At 41.8% G+C, this 18882-nt stretch overlaps 1 long non-coding RNA gene across 1 annotated transcript in view; it reads right to left on the bottom strand.

Moving 5' to 3' along the window:
* Window positions 1-4329: 4329 nt before the first annotated feature.
* The window catches only part of LOC142750135 (uncharacterized), a 127173-nt gene continuing 112620 nt past the window's right edge, over window positions 4330-18882 (bottom strand). The window contains exons 2-4 of the long non-coding RNA XR_012882570.1: window positions 11860-12048; window positions 5964-6071; window positions 4330-5128 (exon numbers count right to left, since the gene is read on the bottom strand). This is a non-coding gene — a long non-coding RNA (uncharacterized LOC142750135). The remainder of the gene's footprint in view (window positions 5129-5963; window positions 6072-11859; window positions 12049-18882) is intronic.

Raw genomic sequence — 18882 nt, 5'->3', positions numbered from 1 at the left:
CCTAACCACGCCCAATATCCCGCATAAACACACTAAATCACGGCCAGATCCTTCTGCAAATAACAAGCGCACATTGTCACTGCGGATCTCTAGACTGTTTGGATATCACAGATATTATGGATCCGGTTATGTCGTCTTTATGTTACTTTTCCTATCTTGGGTATAACATTTGCTCATCACGGCAGCAACTGCAGGACAAACCAAAAGGCTAAGAACAATGAAAGTCAAGAGGGAGACCCTGTGGTTGATGACTTTTCAATTGACCGGTAGCAGAGGTACATGATGGGGATTTTTTTTTCCAGTTGTGTAACTCTGCTACCGATCAATGGAAAATTCATCCACCAGAGCCCCCCCTGTAGATTGCTCCACACACAGCCCCCTGTACATAGCGTCAGACACAGCCCCCCTGTAGATTGCTCCACACAGCCCCCCTGTACGTAGCGCCAGACACAGCCCCCCTGTACATAGCTCCACACATAGCCCCCCTGTAGATAGCTCCAGATACAGCCCCCCTGTAGATAGCTCCAGAAACAGCCCCCCTGTAGATAGCTCCAGATACAGCCCCCCGGTAGATAGCTCCAGATACAGCCCCCCTGTAGATAGCTCCACACATAGCCCCCCTGTAGATAGCTCCACACATAGCCCCCCTGTAGATAGCTCCAGATACAGCCCCGCTGTAGATTGCTCCACACAGCCCCCCTGTACATAGCACCAGATACAGCCCCACTTTACATAGCGCCAGACACAGTTCCCCTGTACATAGCGCCACACATAGCCCCCCTGTAGATAGCTCCAGATACAGCACCCCCTGTACATAGCTCCCTGTAGGTAGCGCAACACAACCCCATTATAAGAGGTAGTCAGTCACTCACCGTCAGAAGAAGGCAGGAGTCTTGCGGCGGCGTTCTCACTGGTGTTGATGCCAGTGCCGGCATCGATCCCAGTGAGAACACCGCCGCAAGACTCCTGCCTTCTTTTGATCGGGACATTTTGCAGACCGCCCGGGACGGTGGGACAGCGGTGAGAAACCGGTTGGGAGGTATGTCAATGAACCGGAAATATGCCAGAGGTTTAGTTGTGCAGGTAGATACAAACTCCTCCTCTAGTTTGGCCATGAACAGGTTAGCATATTGTGGTATCTCCTAAGTGATCACCTCTATAACCTCAGTTTTATTGCCCCGGCTTATCCTAATGATGTATCACCTCATGTATTAATTGACAGTGTAACATCTTAAATGTTGTGCTTTTTTTCTCTGTCATTCATTAGTAAACTTGCCTGAAGAAGGGGCCCGTGTGCTCTGAAAGCCGCATATATAATTTTTATGGTTAGCCAATAAAGGTATCATACCTACTATACTTTTGTCTTTTTTGAAACAAAACTATTTAACTTTGCATATTAATTGAAAAAATACCACAACTATTAACACTTTTTTGAAAGCATTCTTACTTTGCAGCATTTTTACACAACTGCCTAAAACTTTTGCACAGAACTATATATATGGGTCATAAATATTAATATATGCAGTCTAGTGATATCACAATTGCTTCAGACTCCATCGTTGCGCACACTCCCTACTTGACTCAACTATTGGCCTTCATTCACATAAGTTCTCTGCGGAACACTTATACCACATCTGTGACAGCTTAACCTTTAGTGACAGCTCGTCACACCAGAGTCGTAAAATGGCTAGAAGGAAGACTCATTAACAAATCACGCACTGTCTTGGCCAAACTTACTATAAAAATTTCCACGCATACAATATTACATAATATCATAGAGCACGCTACCCATAAGAAGAAGCCTGCAAAATGCTTTCCATTAATGCTTCCATGCCGGTAGAATTATTTTATCACTTCTGAACATAAAGCAACCAGGAATGATTAACCTTTTTTAAACAGCAAAATGTTATCTAAAAAATTATATTATTCTCCTTGTTTTTCCTTTTTTTAGGAAGGTGTTTCTGTTCATGGAACACGTTTTCCCTGAAAAAAAGCAATTAAAAGAACACATTTAAAATATAATGAAAACAAATATTAGTAACGCTATATTCTGCTTCTATATATTCCTGGAGACATCCATTTGACCTTCCCCTCCTCCCTCCTTCTGGGATAAAAATAGCACCTCCTACTGCTCTGTCTGCAAATGACACTAAGCATAATGACGTCCCACCTCTTTACATCAGCCCTTAGGACTTTGTGTTGTGCCATTCCTCTAATATTCCTCCTAGAAATGTATGAATAAATTGACAACTGGGTGTTACCATTCCTCTTATCAAAGGGGTGTGTCCCTACACAGTCACTCTCTCAGCACTGATTGGTCAGTGTCAGTCTGTGACTGTGACACACCCCCAACTGGTGACACCCACTTGTTAATTTATTCATACATTTATGGACGGAATAACAGAGGAACATAGAGTTCTAAGAAAAGATGCTCCAAAATTGTTCGTTTATGGGAAATACAAGTATTTACTAAAGGAGACATGTCAGGAGAGGTGACAGATCCTCTGTAAGTGACTTGAAGCATAGATCATAAAATTGGTGCGGGAATGTAGCAAAGTATATTAGAAAGTTGCAGAACTTTTCATTATATCGTAAATAACCTTTAATTTCACAAAACCCGAAAAAGAACTCATTAACTATAACAGAGTCTGCAAGATTTACTAATGAATAATATCTTTGGAAAACTTTGGAATTTCCGTTTAAAGAGGATATCCAGATGTATTCATAAAAATATATGTGATACTTACCTGCTGCTTACTTTTTTAAGTGTTGGCTGCTTTTTAGCCCTGCTTCATTAGGGCACAGTAATAATCTTATCAGCATTGGTTATTGGAGTCTGAGGTCATCTAAAAATGTACCTCCTTTCCGACCAGACTTCTCCACCATGCTTTACACTGCCTCTCTGCTAGTTTGGATTGTCAGTTTCAACAGTCAGTATATGAAGAGCAAGAAAAAAAAATTAACATAAACTACAAGCAACCGTACCATCAGTGAGAAAATGAAAATGATCAGGTAACTGCTGGATATAGATTGTGGGAAATCAGCCACAATAAGGTAGTGGGGTGGACTTTATTGTTCCGTTAACCCTTTATACATTGTTATTGTACACAATGACTCATCTCAGAGTTGGCAGAATTAGGTCACTTAGCTGTCTTGTAGAAATGACCTGGTTAGTGTCCTCCCTGACACAGGACCAAATAAGGCAGAGCTCCTCTGTCCTTTGTCTGATGAAGAAATTCCTGCAGAGCGTCAAGTGTTTTATCTCTGCTCTGAGCCCACACAGTGATGGATTGTGGCTGAACAAGCTTCTAGGTATACAAGTTCTTATGTATGCATTGAAATAAACACCGTTTATCATAGTTAAAATAAGTAAAAACTGGTGAAAACCTAAGCTATTACTTGTGCTCATCCTGTAATAAAGTCAGAGCTACATGCATAATTCTGCAGGCTTCAGAGCTGAAATCTACCAGCATTTTTGGCTGGTTCCATGTCTGCACTATAGATGGACATATTGTCTTTTCAGGGAGCTCAGGTGCACAACGGCCCCATAAAAAGATGAGGTTAACTCATTGTACTCCTTCTAAATCATAAGTTATGCCAACACTTGCTGTTAGGACTTCATTATGTATTTACAAAGTTACTTAACTTTTTATGTTGAATATTTCTAGATATAAACTGTGTTCAAAGGTGAACATTCCCTTTAACCCCTTGGAGACAACCAATTATTCGTCTTTTCATTTTCATTTTTCCATCGTTGCATTCCAAGAGGCAGAAACGTTTTATTATTTTTGTCGACATAGGCATATGAAGGCTCTTTTTGTGGGACGAGTTATAGCTTTTGATGGTATATTTAAGGGCTTGCCCACACGTAATGGAATTGCTGTGTATTTTCCATCCGGAATAGTGGACGGAAAATTGGCAGCGGAACACAGTAGCAGCAAATTGGGTGTGATTTTACAAATCTCATCCACACACTGCAGAATAATTTCGCCCAGAAATTCACCTGCAGTGCGTAATTTTTATTCCACAGCGTGTCAATTATTCCTGCAGAAAGTGGACCGAATTTTTCACTATAGAAATCAATGAGGAACAACAATTCCGCAACAAACTACAATGTATTGCGTCATTTACTGCGGAAACACTGCAGAATTTCTTACAGGAGGTGGAAATGACATCACAAGAAGAAGAAATATCACCATCACACAGCCCTTGAAAAAACTAACCCAAAAACCGCAGCAAAAAACTAGGACTGTATGCATATGAATCACTTAAAACCAACAGGTAGCTAAAATTAAATAACCCCTTAATAATTCAACACCGACACATGACTTCTTTGAAAGTGGGGTTGACCCGGGGGTCGACCACAGCTTTATTAATTTGAATAATTAATGAAATAACATTTTATTAACTTTATCAAAAATACCAACTCTAAATGACCTTAAACAGAGGTCAGTGAAAACTCGTATGCCTGCCTATCCCAAGGACATGTACGTAAGTACCCCTTAAAATACCGCCATAACGTGACCATGTAATCCCCTACCTACACGGCTCACCGACCCCAGAACAAAAACAAGGCCTGCTCAACCCCATCCTGCAATCAAGATAAAAATATGTCCAACCCAATATCCGTCAAATGCACCCCGTCCGGCAAAACAATCCCCTGTTATCACCCTCCAACTCCCGATGGCGATTAACCACTCCACCCCTGGCCCGAACAAATTGAGACACCCGTGTATTCAACAGGCACCTGCCCCTCTCTATGGCATTAACATCCGTCGCGCCATGCCACACCAAACGGGAACAATCTCAGACCAAACGAGCACTAACCGGGGAAAAAAAGAAGCAAACCTCTCCTGGTCCGAATGAATAAGTGAAATCAATTCCCCAGGAATCGGACCGAGCACAGATCATTACCCCCCAAGTGTAAAACCAAAACAGTGAGCACAAGCCAATGCCGACTGATTTCGACCACTTCGGGCAAAGCCTGCAACCAGTCGCAGACTCCGGAGGCCTCTCCAATAGACTTCAGCATTTCCAAAGCCCAACGAGCGTCCTTCCGGTCGGATGGCTGCCCGACGTTCCGCCCAAAACATGGAGTGCCCGAAAATCCACACAGACGGTCTGGAACCTAAAATAAAAATGGAATCAATGCAACATAAGATCAGGACGAACATAACCAGCAAAACAATCCAATCACCAGCGACCAATGCATCTCACTTCCGCATCTGATATTCCCAGCTTGCTAGCCATCGAGGCCACCCCTATCCGAAAAGAATGAGTACCATACTCCCCAGGTGGTTTACCAATGTCAACCAGAGCCCTATGAAAAGCAGTGGAAAATTTAAACCGCGAAAGGGGCCTACCATCTTAATGCGATAAAAACTGCACCCCCCTCTACGCACACCCAGGAAACTCGTCACCACCACCACCGGGCAAGCCGCCCCCGGAACCGACCTAAGCTAAACCCAACAACCCCGCCCAAAAACATCAGTCTTAGATCGAGGTACCCGCAAACGAAGGCCCGCGGGAGAGACCATGACATCCTCGAACAGAAAGCCTCCAGGGCGAGCAGCCCCCAAGGAAACCAATTCAAAAATACGCATGGCCCCGAAAAAACACAACGAAAACGCAGCGGAAAAGAAAAGCGATCCATAAGGGGAAGAAAAAAACGACGATAAAGCCGCGATCAGCTGCTTCAATAACGAAAAAGACACTGGCCTACGTGATTCCCGCCTAGATGCCAATTTTTTCGACCCCTTTAACGCGTGCAAAATAAAAAAGGACGCACCCCCGCAATTTAGAAAAGAAAGCGACCCCGCCAAGACCTCTTTGAGCCACCATACCCGACATGCCACGCTCATGCAATGCAGATAAATACTCAAGTGTCACAGTCGTATGCAGCACAGGATCCTCCCCCTTTTGTCTATCCCCGGCCGCACTCAACCATTCCTTCCACGCATTACCGTAAGTTGCTCAGGTAGAGGGTGCCAAGGACGACCTCACCAACGGGACAAGCTGCGATCCAGCAGCCTCCACAAGGAGTCCGGGCATCTGGTCCCTTCGAGATCCGCCTGCGGGCAAAGGGAACGAAAGAACTGCCAATTAAAAAGAAATAAAGAATCAGCAACAACATTATGGACACCTGGAATGTGGTTGGCCCGAAACTGAATGTTACATTGTAAACAATGCAACACCAGATAGCGAAGCAAAGCCAGACCCGGACCTGGAAGTAAGACGATTAACAGCAAAAACACTCATATTATCAGACCAAAATACCACAGAACGATTGGACAGCACTTCCCCCCACAAGTCAACAGCAACCACAATAGGAAAAAGTTCCAACAATGTCAAGTTCGCGCACCAGCCCCTGGCCCTCCACGAAACAGGCCAGGAATCAGCACACCAAGCAGAACACAACACTGCACCGAAACCCACCACCCCTGCAGCATCAGTAAACAATTCCAAGTCAGCACTAGAAACCAGAGGCGACCTCCAATACGTACGCCCATTATAATCCTCCAGGAAGGTAAGCCAGACCCGTAAATCAGCCTTGACGGAATGAGAAATCCGCACATGATGAAATGGCACCAACACCCCGGCCGTAGAAAAAACCCGACCCATGCTCATAATCCGACACGCAAAAACCAACAAACCTTACAAAGACTGAACCTGACGCAATTCCAGCTTACGGGACGACAATGCCAAGTCCAACGCCAAGCGCAACTTCGCAACCTTCTCACCCGGGAGACGAAAAACCATTTCACAGGAATTGATTTCGATACTCAAAAAACACAACTCCGTCACGGGACCCTCCGTCTTTTCTTCCGATAGAGGAAACCCGAAACGCTGGGAAATAAATTGAAAGGACCGCAAAAAAAACTGATACTGCTCAGAAGAAGAAGGATCCACAAACCAAAAATCATCTAAATAATGGGTAACAGCGCCACAACCCGTAACCTCCCTCACCGTCCATTCCAAAAAGGAGCTGAAGACCTCAAAATAGTAACAAGAAATCGAGCAACCCATGGGCAAACACGTCATAATAGAAAAGCCACTCCAAATAGCAGTCCAACAAGTGAAAACAATCTACGCGAACCGGCAATAACTGAAAAGCGGACGCAATATCAGACAGCCATAAGGGCGCCCGCCCCCGCCCGACACACCAAATCAACAGCACGATCAAAAGAAACACACGACACAGCCACAATCTCACTGCTAATGCCATCATTCACCGACCTTCCTCTAGGATAAGAAAGATGATGAGTGAGGCGAAACTTACCAGGCTCCTTCTTAGGAACCACACCGAGCGGGGACACCCGAAGGTTAGAAAAAGGCAAAACAGAAAAAGGGCCGGCCATCCGGCCGAGCTCGACTTCTTTCTCCACCTTATCCATAATCGCATCAGAAAACTCAAAGACTGATTTCAAATTCCGTGACAAAATCGGGGCGGCGTGAGTCACAAAAGGAATGAAAAACCCATGACAAAAACCTACTCTAAGCAGGGCGGCTTCTGCCTTCTTGGGGTACCGGTCTAACCACAGACACATCATGGACACGCACACAGGCGTTCTCCCCCCGACTAACACCTGCAGAGCGGGCAACTGCCGCAACCTGACAGGTCTAACGGCGGAATGCTTTTTTCCCTATAGCGATCAATGAGAAACAACAATTCCGCAGCAAACTACAATGTATTGCGTAATTTACTGCGGAAACACTGCAGAATTTCTTACAGGAGGTGGAAATGACATCACATAAAGAAGAAATATCACCATCACACAGCCCTTGAAAAAACGAACCCAAAAATCGCAGCAAAAAAATTGTGAAATGGTGCGGTTTTTCCACAGCGGATTGTCTGCTAGTTGATACATAAATTCTGCAGGAAATTTCCCGCAGCAAATTGGTTACATGTAAACAAGCCCTTAATGTACCATATAATGTACTGGGAAACAAGAAAAAAATACTTTGTGGGGTGGAATGGGAAAAAAACTGTGATTCCTTGCTTGTTCTTTGGGTTTAGTTTATACGGTGTACACCATGCGCTAAAAACAACATATTAAAGGGTAACTAAACGTTCAACAGACTTCTGACATGTCATTGTGACATGTCTGAAGATTTGATTGGTGGGGGTCCGAGCACTGAAACCCCAACCAATCGCTATAACGAAGCGGCAGAAGCACTCGTATTGGCGCTGAGCCGCTTAGTTTCTGTTCGGCTTTTTACGGAAAGCGGTGTACGGGCTCAATAGAAAGTCTATGAGCTCGTACACCGCTACATCGTCTTTCCGGAAAAAGCCGAAGAGAAACTAAGCGGCCCAGCACTCATACATGTGCTTCTGCCGCTTCCTTTTAGCAATCTGTGGGGTTTTCAGTGCTCAGACCTCCACCAATTAAAACTTCTAACATGTCACTGTGACATATCAGAAGTTTGTTGAATGTTTAGTTATCCTTTAACTTTATTCTGCATGTCAATTTGATTACTTTAACTAGTTTTGATTACTTTAACTCGATTTTTTAACTAGTTTCTTTTACAATGAAAAAACTATTTGTTAAAAAAATTGTTATAAGCCATAAAGTTTTTTATTCTTTCGTCGATCAGCAATGTGAGGGCTTGTTTTTTGCGGGGAGAGCTGTAGTTTTTATTAGGGCAAGGTGACTAAAAAGCAGTAAAGCTTGCATTGTGATTTTTTTTTTCCTACGGCGTTTCCCTGGTGGGTATATAACGTGATGTTTTTCTAGATCAGACTTTTACAGATGCGGAGATACCAATTATGTTTACTTTTTTTATTGCTTAGATCATTTTTAGAGAAAAAAAGGGGAAAAGGTTTTTTAATTTTAGTCATTTACTTTTTTTTATATTTTTTAAGGTTTATAAAAAAAAGAAACTTTTTTTTTTATAGTCCCCCTAGAGGACTTTAACAATGCAATCCCTGGATCGCTCATGCAATACAATGCAATACTTATGTAGTGCAGTATATTGCATTTATCTGTGCTCTACTATTGAGTCTTGCCTCTGACAAGGCCTAATAGTAGGGCAATGATGGTAGACCTGGTGGACTTTAATAGGTCTCCTGCTGCCATGATGACCAATCGGCACCCCATAATTTCGTTGCGAGGGTAGGGAGCGATCGGGGAGAGGGGAAGCACATTCCCTCTGTCTAACCACTCAGATATTGTGGTTGTTAATGACTGCGGCATCTGAGGGTGGGGGGGGGGGTTCAAAATGGCCAGGATCAGAGTTATCTCCGAACCTGGCCTCTGCAGGCGGTGTCAGCTGTTTGAAACAGCTGGCACCCGCCATGTATGGTGCGGGCTAAAGTCCTGAGCCGGTGCCACGTTGGGGGTAGCTAATTGGTTAAACGTGTTCTGACATGTTATTGGGACCCGTTACCTCCATCAGTTTTTAGAACAGAGCACCATAATTTTTATAGAGAAATCATTGAATTCAGCACTTGAAAAATAAAACTTCAAATTTTATTGAAACATTAAAAGTCAGAAGCAGGGGGTTCCCAAGTCTTACGCATTACTTAAGACTCGAAACGCGTAAGTCTTGGGAACCCCCGCTTCTGACTTTTAATGTTTCATTAAAATTTGAAGTTTTATTTACCAAGTGCTGGATTCAACGATTTCTCTATTGGAATTACCCTATAAAGCCAGCTCAGTGAGCTGTTCAATTACAGTATTTTGTTGCTCTCCATAATTTTTCATATCTCCGAGTTATGTTGCGCTGTCTTTTATTTGCATCAATGGGTCTGTAGTTTACATACCTTACAATCAACATACCATGGAGATAAGGAAAGTTATGATGAGGCATGGCGCTGTTCAATGGAGGTCTAGGGTCATTGATACCCACCACTAACATGCTCAATAGAGGTCTGAAGCCCCTTCATCCCAGAAAGTGGGGATCATGGCTCACAGACCCCACCTATAAAGATCGGGCCTGGGTGGTGCACTGCCCTTAGAAGGGTTTTCGCAGTAAAGATGGCTCAGACACCAGGAGCTTTTGTGGCAACTGAACTTCACTAGGCTACAAAAGGAAAATAAACACTGCTCCTGACTTGGAGAGGCACAGTATATCATGACACGGCTCAGGCATTTAGAGGATTGCTGTCTGGCTTTCAAAAACTTGGACAGAGCCAAGAGCGCTCCTCCCTGATGCAGAGGATAATCCAGCAATTTCAGGCCACAACTGGCTTGCTGACCCGCTGAAACATGTTGGGAGACTCTTGCCCCTCTTCGACCTCTACCCACACGACTTTGTGCACAGGGGAGGCTCCTGTTTGTCACTTGCGACACCCTACAGGACCAACAGATTCAGGCCCAACGCTCATGCTAGTTGCACCCACAGTGGCATTTCGTTCCACTCTAAGCAACTCCTACTCCTTGAAGTCAATGGGTGCGTGCAAATCGCGCACGGCACACGGAAGCACTTCCGGGTGATGCGCGCTAAAGTAGTAAAAAAAAATGAATGAAAACAGAAAAGCACCACGTGCTTTTCTGTTTGTCAACATAAAACCAGAGTGTCATAATGATGCTGGCTGCGCGAAAATCCCGCAGCCGCGCACCATATGCTGATGACACACGGACCTTTTGCGCGCGCAAAACGGACACGTCCGTGTGAATAAGGCCGTATAGTGCGGAAGTTCAGTCACTAAGAGGGTGTCCAGGCTATATATCCCAGTGCCAAACAATTTAGATTATACAGCTAGCCAACTATCATTTACATGTACAAATAAATAATAAAGTTCCAGTGTAATGATTGAAATATCAGCACAACATAAGTACAACTGGCCGGACAGGCCACTCCTGCTGCAAAACGTCACCTAGGGGCTGAAAACAACCCAGACATACATCACTTAAAGGCACAGTGCATAAATAAACATACCATATTTTGGCATATATACAAATTATACTTTAAAGTTCCATTATAGAGCGTGGATTCACCCCCACACTCATACAAACCAATAACGTCTGTCGTGTCTCGATTAGATATCAGAAGATGATTTGTGATTGAACTTCACTTTGAAAAACAAGGATAAAATGATCTTAAGACTAAACAAATAAAGACCCTTTTACATGGGCCAATAATCATTGTAAAACAGGCAACGATCAGCCGAAGAGTGGGGAAACGATCGTTCAGCAGCAGAAAACATTATCGTTGTCGGCAGCACATCTCCCTGTGTAAAAAGGGAGATGTGCTGCCGACGTGATGGAAATGCATGGGGAAGAGCGATCATAGTAACGATCACTGGTTTCCATACATAACCAAGCATAGCTCTTTGTGAAACGAGCGCCGATCAACAAGCTGTCTAGTTGAACAGCGCTTGTTTTATCGGCCCGCTTAATAGGACCTTTGGTCTTGCACTATTTATATGCAGAATGTTGCCAGTATTCCAGATCAGCAGACAAAAGCTCATTGTCCTTGTGACTGAAAATATGAATACATTGGCCCAGTTTATTTCAGAGACGATCAGTCACATTTAGCTTGGAGTACTGACTCGGTCATTGAAGAACTGGTTAAATACTGTATATACTGTAAACATATAGCCATATACAGAATATAAACACGTGTGGTGGCTGTGAGTCACATATCCCATTTTAAATTGACGGTGAAAAATCTAAAACGAGGTATAAAAAGTATCTTGATCTGTTCCTTATTATTCAAAGTCGAATGTTTGGGAGAATTGAAGTGAGTAGCATTAGCAGCTCAGCTTCATCACTTCTAAGTGGAAGCAGTCTCCAAGCTCAATGAAATGAAGAACTGAAACTCAGAGTTAACACTATGATTGTTCAGTAACAAAGAATGGATAAAACTGAACCAAAAATTCAATAAAAGATGAATAATTGTAATTTGACAACTTACGAGTAAGAAATCATCGGTAGACGTAATTAGTCCCGAAACAAGTTGAGGTTAATTAGTTGCCTGAAGTGGTCATCAGGCCTCCAGTGGTCATCAGGCCTCCAGTTTGATGGAATGTCACTAATGTGATCCACTTAATGTCACAGGCAATTAATCATTGGATGATAGACGACGGCCTGAGAGACAGCAGGGCTAAAAACAAGAAGTCAGTTTAGCCTAGAGGGTAGGAATCTCTTCAATCAAGGTCAATCACAGTTACTTAATGGTGGCCATAAATGGGCAAATATGCCACCAACAAAGATAGGCACCCACCTCGATCTTGAAGCATCTATGTTCCACCACATGAGCAATAAATACTATTCCTCCTCTAGGCATCATCACATGGAGACTTCCCAAAAAACATTTGATGGTCAAAGGAGCCATTCATTCCTCCCATACTTGTAATGATTCTCATCTTGGGACGTCTGTTTACTCCAGGACTTTACATGGACAACCAAGGGCAATATTGCTGTTGGGCTTTTTAGTCTTTTGTGTTTTTTTCTAACTTTTTGTTGCCATGTTCTGAATCCCACAACCTCAACAAGCCACATGTCAACCACCAGATAATTTTTTAGAGGAATTGTTTAGTGACCAAAGGCAACAGTGGGTATTATTCTGTGGATCACAAATGTCACTGTGCCATCACTACAAGACAGGTGTCATCATTGTCCCCTTACGTGTCAGAGCCCTATAGTTCTTTTTTTTGAATGCCCTAGTTCTCATAGACACTAGTTGTCAGAGTACCATTGCTCTTTGACTTTCACAGACAATGCACTATTGTTTTAGGACTCCAAATGTCAATGAACTTTTTTATCTGGATGGGAGAACTCAATGGAAGGATTTTTTTTTTTGGGATCTTCTCCTGATGGTCTTGTTCCATCAACAGCTATCTACTCTGATCATCTCATGGTCACTACATACTCCATCAGCCACCACTGCACTGGATCTCACAGGGTAATATAGGTGAAATTATGCCGTCCAGTTGGTTCTCTTTCTGGGTATCACAGGAATTGGATCATTACAATAGTCTACGGGGAGAAGGAGACAAGCCGCTATCAGGCCATCCTAGTAGAGACTTATATCCCAGCCTTATAAAGAATCTGTTGAAATCCAACATGCCCGATCCTTATTTTACCAGCCACCAGCTATCGAGGGACAGTCAACTGATCCTGTTAAAATCAGTGGGATGTTTTTAAAGGGGCCTTCCGGGTTTATGTAAATAAAGCTTAATCCCTGTAAAAATGAAAAGGTCTACAACTTTCGAACATACTTTGGAGAAGATTGACTTAGACTAACGCTCCATACATCTTTGCATACTATGAACTGGCCTCGATTTTTACTATCATTTACGCAAGTTTCAGACGTAAATTATAGTAAATTTGTCGGTTGCGGAAGGCACTGCCCTTTTTACTAAAATCTGCCCACTTTTTCGTCAAGTTATTCTAAAAAATTTACACTTTTGAAGCATTTGCACCTTTTTTCTACGCCAGAAAACTTGCGTTGGACTATTGATAAATTCCCACCTCAGTGTTTCAATTCTTTGCCATTTTCAAGATATTATTTTGTTGGCAGTGAATGAGAACAGATCAGTTTTTATTCAGAGGCAGCAAACCTGTACATAGCTAGTCCTGCTCTCTGCTGAGAAATGAAGACATTTGTATCCAGTCTAGACAATGCTCTGTGAGCTAAACATCCTGGACTCCAGACTGATACATTGTAGCAAACTACTAGGGAGATTTGTGCAGCTGCTGCTGATGTTTTTAGCTCACAGAGCATTGCCTACACTGGAAACAGATTTGCAGCCTCTGGATGTAAAGAGTATTCTCATTCATTGACAGCAAACGGAGATCTTGAAACTGGTGAGGAATTTACACAAAAAGTATTTTAGAAAGTTGCAGAACTTTTCGTTTATGCAGTGATTAAGAATTATTAACCTAAAACCGGAGGGGGGAATCATTTCACTTATGGTGATCTTAATTTTTATATTCGGGGCCTTTCATCAACTTTATATCCTGTAAATAGGTTGTACATGTTTAAAAAAAAAACATGGATTCTGTCTTTCAGAAATAGCACCACACCTGTCCTTGGGTTGTGTCTGGTATTGCAGCTCGGCCTATTGAAGTGAATGTATTTCTTATCCTGTTCAACCCCTTTAAGTGCATGTTCATGGACTCACAAACTACTCTCTGTGGGTATGTTCACACGGCAGCGTCCGTAACGGCCGAAATTACGGGGCTGTTTCCAGGAGAAAACAGCCCCATCATTTCAGCCGTAACGGCATGTGCAGGCGCTTGAACGCAGTGTCCATTACGGACGTAACTGGAGCTGGTTTTCCATGGAGTCCATGGAAAACGGCTGCATTTACGTCTGAAGAAGTGACATGACACTTCTTTGGTGCGGGCGTCTAATTACGCGCCGTCTTTTGACAGCGACGCGTAAATATACGCCTCGTGTGAACAGACAAACGTCAGCCCATTGCTTTCAATAGGCAGATGTTTGTCAACGCTTTCAAGCCGTAATTTCGGATGTAATTCGGGGGTTAAAACGACCGAATTACGTCCGTAAATAGGCCGTGTGAACATACCCTCATACTTATACTCAACTACAGCGACCTTAGCGCCGACTATAGTCAGCCGCAGCAGTTGACTTACATGATATCTTACTTATTTACAAACATGTTACTTTCAGCGTCGTGTGTTTTTGAATACATTTCAAAAATTCTATCTCAAAAAGTTGGCAATAGAAAATAGACTACCACTTCCTATATGACTGGGTTGAGTCCTGAAAGTTTGCACATAAATTTATTTTTTGTTGTGCCCTTTAGAAGACTATGGAAACATGAGGCTTTCACATCATATCCAATAAAGATCATGAAGGACAAAAAAAATTAGTGAATTGTGCTGATTTCTGGAGCCTGGATTTAAATAGGTTATATATGAGGAGAAAAAACAGCTTTCTTCCAGAAACAGCGCCACACTTGTCCATATGCTGTCTTTGGTATTGCAGCTCACTCATATTTAAGTGAGTGATACTTAGTTGCAATGCCACTACCCATGTATAAGGGTGATTCTGTTTTTGGAGGAAAGCTGCCATGTTTTTCTATTCCCATACATCCCCTTTAACCTGACAATGTTCTCTGCTGTTATTATAATATTGGGGGTCATGTATCAGTAGTGTTGTTCATATGCTGAATCAGTTTTCATTGTGATGCTGTCAGATCTGCAACACTTTTCTACAAATACAAATACAGGAGTCCTTTTGCCTAGTCACATAGATTACTCAAGTCCATATGACATACTATGATACATTTACATGTGCTAGTAGTAAGCAGGAAGTATAATATTGTGTAGGCTGAAACAGTTAATATATATTGGGGCTCTGGTTGTCCAGGATTAGAAATCAGGGTCTTCTATTTTACAGAAATAGCGCCACTTTTGCCCATAGGCTGTGTCTGGTATTGCAGCTCAACCCAATTCACGTGAATGGAGATGGGCTGCAATACCAGATACAGCCCAAGGACAAGAGTGGCGCTGTTTCTAAACCCGGACAACCCATTTAAATGGGTCGGGACTAGATGATGACTAGGGCTGTGCATTGTTAGGTTGCAACTTCAATAGAAATGAGTGAAATAAGTCACGTCCAGTTGTGTGAACTGCACCACCCCCTCAGGCCTGGCACTAGGCATAACACAGTAGATCCTATTCTTCAAAGTGTTTATTTAAAGTGAATGTTCACCTTTTAACACTAAGTTGTTTTAAAGGTCCGACATTCTGTGCAGATTAATTTCTTAATGCATCTTCGTAGCGGTCGAAGCTCCATTTTTCACAGATCAAAATCCCCTGCATAGACATAAAGCTAAATGATAAAAATTCTGTCTGCCTGCAGCCTCCACTAGGGGGAGCTTAGAAGCTCACTGCATACTGTTCTAGTATAAAAACTAAGGAATAAGATCCTAAGCTCCCTCTAATCGGGCTTCATGCAGCCAAAATTGTGTCCGTGTGGGTGTATGAGCCCTGACCCTTATAAACATATACTAAGAAATAAATGAGCACAGAATCTATTTGAATATTCACTTTAAAGCAGAGGTGTAACTTGAAATTCCTGGACACCAATCCAAAATATGTATCGGCACCACCACCCCCACCTACCATGTATAATACTGGTACTGTATCTTCTAAAATGTGACACATGGGCCTTTAAGCCCCCTCAAGCACCAGGACCCAGGTCCGACTGCTATCTCTGCACCCTTTTAGCTACACCACCTGGAGTCAACTTGCGTTATTTAAGTGGCTAAAAAATGTTGTATGCATAGGGCTGCATATGTATATATATTGCTGTGTATGTTTTTATATAGGTGCATATGTATTTATATAGGTGTATAAGTATGTATATTGCTGTATATGTATTTATACAGATGCATATGTATCTTTCAATGTGTATTAATATGTACATTGCTGTACACATATTTATATAGATGCATATGTATTTATATAGGTGTATAAGTATGTATATTGCTGTATATGCATTTATATAGGTTCATATTTATTTATATAGGTGTATGTATATTTCTGTACATGTGTTTATATAGATATAAATATATATATATATATATATATAGTTATATAGTTATATAAGGTAGGTGTATATGTATTTATATAAGTGTATATGTATGTATCTTGCGGTATATGTACTTATATATGTCCATATGTATTTATATAGATGCATATGTATTTATATAGGTATATGTATATTTCTGTATATGTACTTATATAGGTATATATATTTATATACTGTATGTGTGTCTATATGTTTATGTACAGTAGTATGCAAAAGTTTTAGGCAGTTGTGGAAAAATGCTGCATGGTAAGAAATCTTTCAAAAATACAAGTGTCAATAGTTTTTTTTAATCAATTAACAAAATACTAAGTGAATTAACAGAAGAGAAATCAAAATCAAATCAATATTTGGTGTGACCACCCTTTGCCTTCAAAACAGCATAAATTCTTCTAGGTACACTTGCACAAAGTCATGGATGTTGTAGGATTATAGTCAAATGTATGATTAACCAATTATACCAAACAGACTATAATAATCATCATTTCCATATGTAGGTTGAAACACAGTCATTAAATGTAACAGAAACAGCTATGTAGGCGGCTTAAAACCGGGTGAGGAACAGCCAAACTCTGCTACAATGTGAGGTTGTAGAAGACCATTTCATGTCACAAGTCCACCATGGCAATATTGAGCACAGCAACAAGACACCAGGTAGTTATACTGCATCAGCAAGGCCTCTCCCAGGCAAAGATTTCAAAGCAGACTGGGGTTTCAAGATGTGCCGTTCAAGTTCTTTTGAAGAAGCACAAAGAAACGGGCAACGTAGAGGACCATAGAAGCAGTGGTCGGCCAAGGAAACTTAGTGCAGCAGAACAAAGATACATCCTGCTTATTTCCCTTCGGAAGATGTCCAGCAGTGCCATCAGTTCAGAACTGGCAAAAACCAGTGGGACCCAGGTACACCCATCTACTGTTCAAGGAAGTCTGGCCAGAAGTGGTCTTCATGGAAGAATTGCGGCCAAAAAGCCATACCTTTGATGTGGAAACAAGGCCAGGCGACTCAGCTATGCACGAACACATAGGAACTGCGGTGCAGAAAAATGGCAGCAGGTGCTCTGGACTGATTAAATATGTGCACAATAATGAGTGTTTGCAGGCAACAGGGAAGCATGGTGGAGGTTCCTTGCAAGTTTGGGGCTACATTTCAGCAAATGTAGTTGGGGATTTGGTCAGGATTAATGGTGCCCTCAATGCTGGGAAATACAGGCAGATACTTATCCATCATGCAATACCATTAGGAAGGCGTCTGATTGGCTTCAAATTCATTCTGCAGCAGGACAATGACCTCAAACATACAGCCAATGTTATTAACAACTATCTTCATCGTAAAAAAAGAACAAGGAGCCCTGGAAGTGATGATGTGGCCCCCACAGAGCCCTGAACTCAACATCATCGAGTCTGTCTGGGATTACATGAAGAGACAGAAGGATTTGAGGAAGCCAAAATCCACAGAAGATCAGTTCTCCAAGATGTTTGGAACAACCTCCCTGCCGAGTTCGATCAAAAACTGTGTGCAAGTGTACCTAGAAGTATTGATGCTGTTTTGAAGGCAAAGGGTGGTCACACCAAATATTGATTTGATTTATCTTCTGTTCATTCTCTTTGTATTTTGTTAATTGATAAAAAAAAATCTATTAACACCTCTATTTCTGAAAGCATTTTTACTTTGCAGCATTTTTCCACAACTGCCTAAAACTTAGTACTGTAAATGCATATGTATGTATATTGCTGTATATGTACTCATATAGGCGCACATGTATTTATATAGGTTTATATATGTCTATTGCTGTATATATTTATATAGGTGCATATGTATTTATATACTGTTGGTGTATAGGTGTTTATGTGGGTCTATATGTATGCATATTGCTGTAGGTGTATTTATATAGGTGTATATGTATTTATATAGGTTTATATGCATGTATATTTATGTATATGTACTTATATAGGTGCATATGTATTTTTATAGGTTTATATATATGTATATTGCTGGAAGTGTATTTATATAGGTGTATATGTATTTATATTGCTGTATATGTATATTGCTATATTTTTATAAATAGAAAAACTTGAGTAAGGATGTTTCCTCAGTTCCTCAGATGTTTCTATAAACGGTTCCTTTTATACAGTATATATAGAAATGATTCAAAGAATGTGTCAAATAGAATTTCCTAGTAACACAACAGAGAAGTATTTGTTATCGGCATGTGCTGGAGTTTCTGACTGAGCCTAAAGGAATAGTGATGTCATCCACTTAGTTCCACATTCTTCATGCAGAAAAAATAGCTAATGCTGAGCAAAGTAAATGCGTCCGATAAAGATGGGGTACAACAGCCGGTGGAGTAACAGGGGGTGGAGAGGACACACTTG

This window comes from Rhinoderma darwinii, chromosome 3 (assembly GCF_050947455.1).
Source record: "Rhinoderma darwinii isolate aRhiDar2 chromosome 3, aRhiDar2.hap1, whole genome shotgun sequence".
In the NCBI taxonomy this organism is placed as follows: Eukaryota; Metazoa; Chordata; class Amphibia; order Anura; family Rhinodermatidae; genus Rhinoderma; species Rhinoderma darwinii.
The sequence above is the reverse complement of the archived record's forward strand: the minus strand, read 5'-3'. Positions and strand labels throughout refer to the sequence as shown.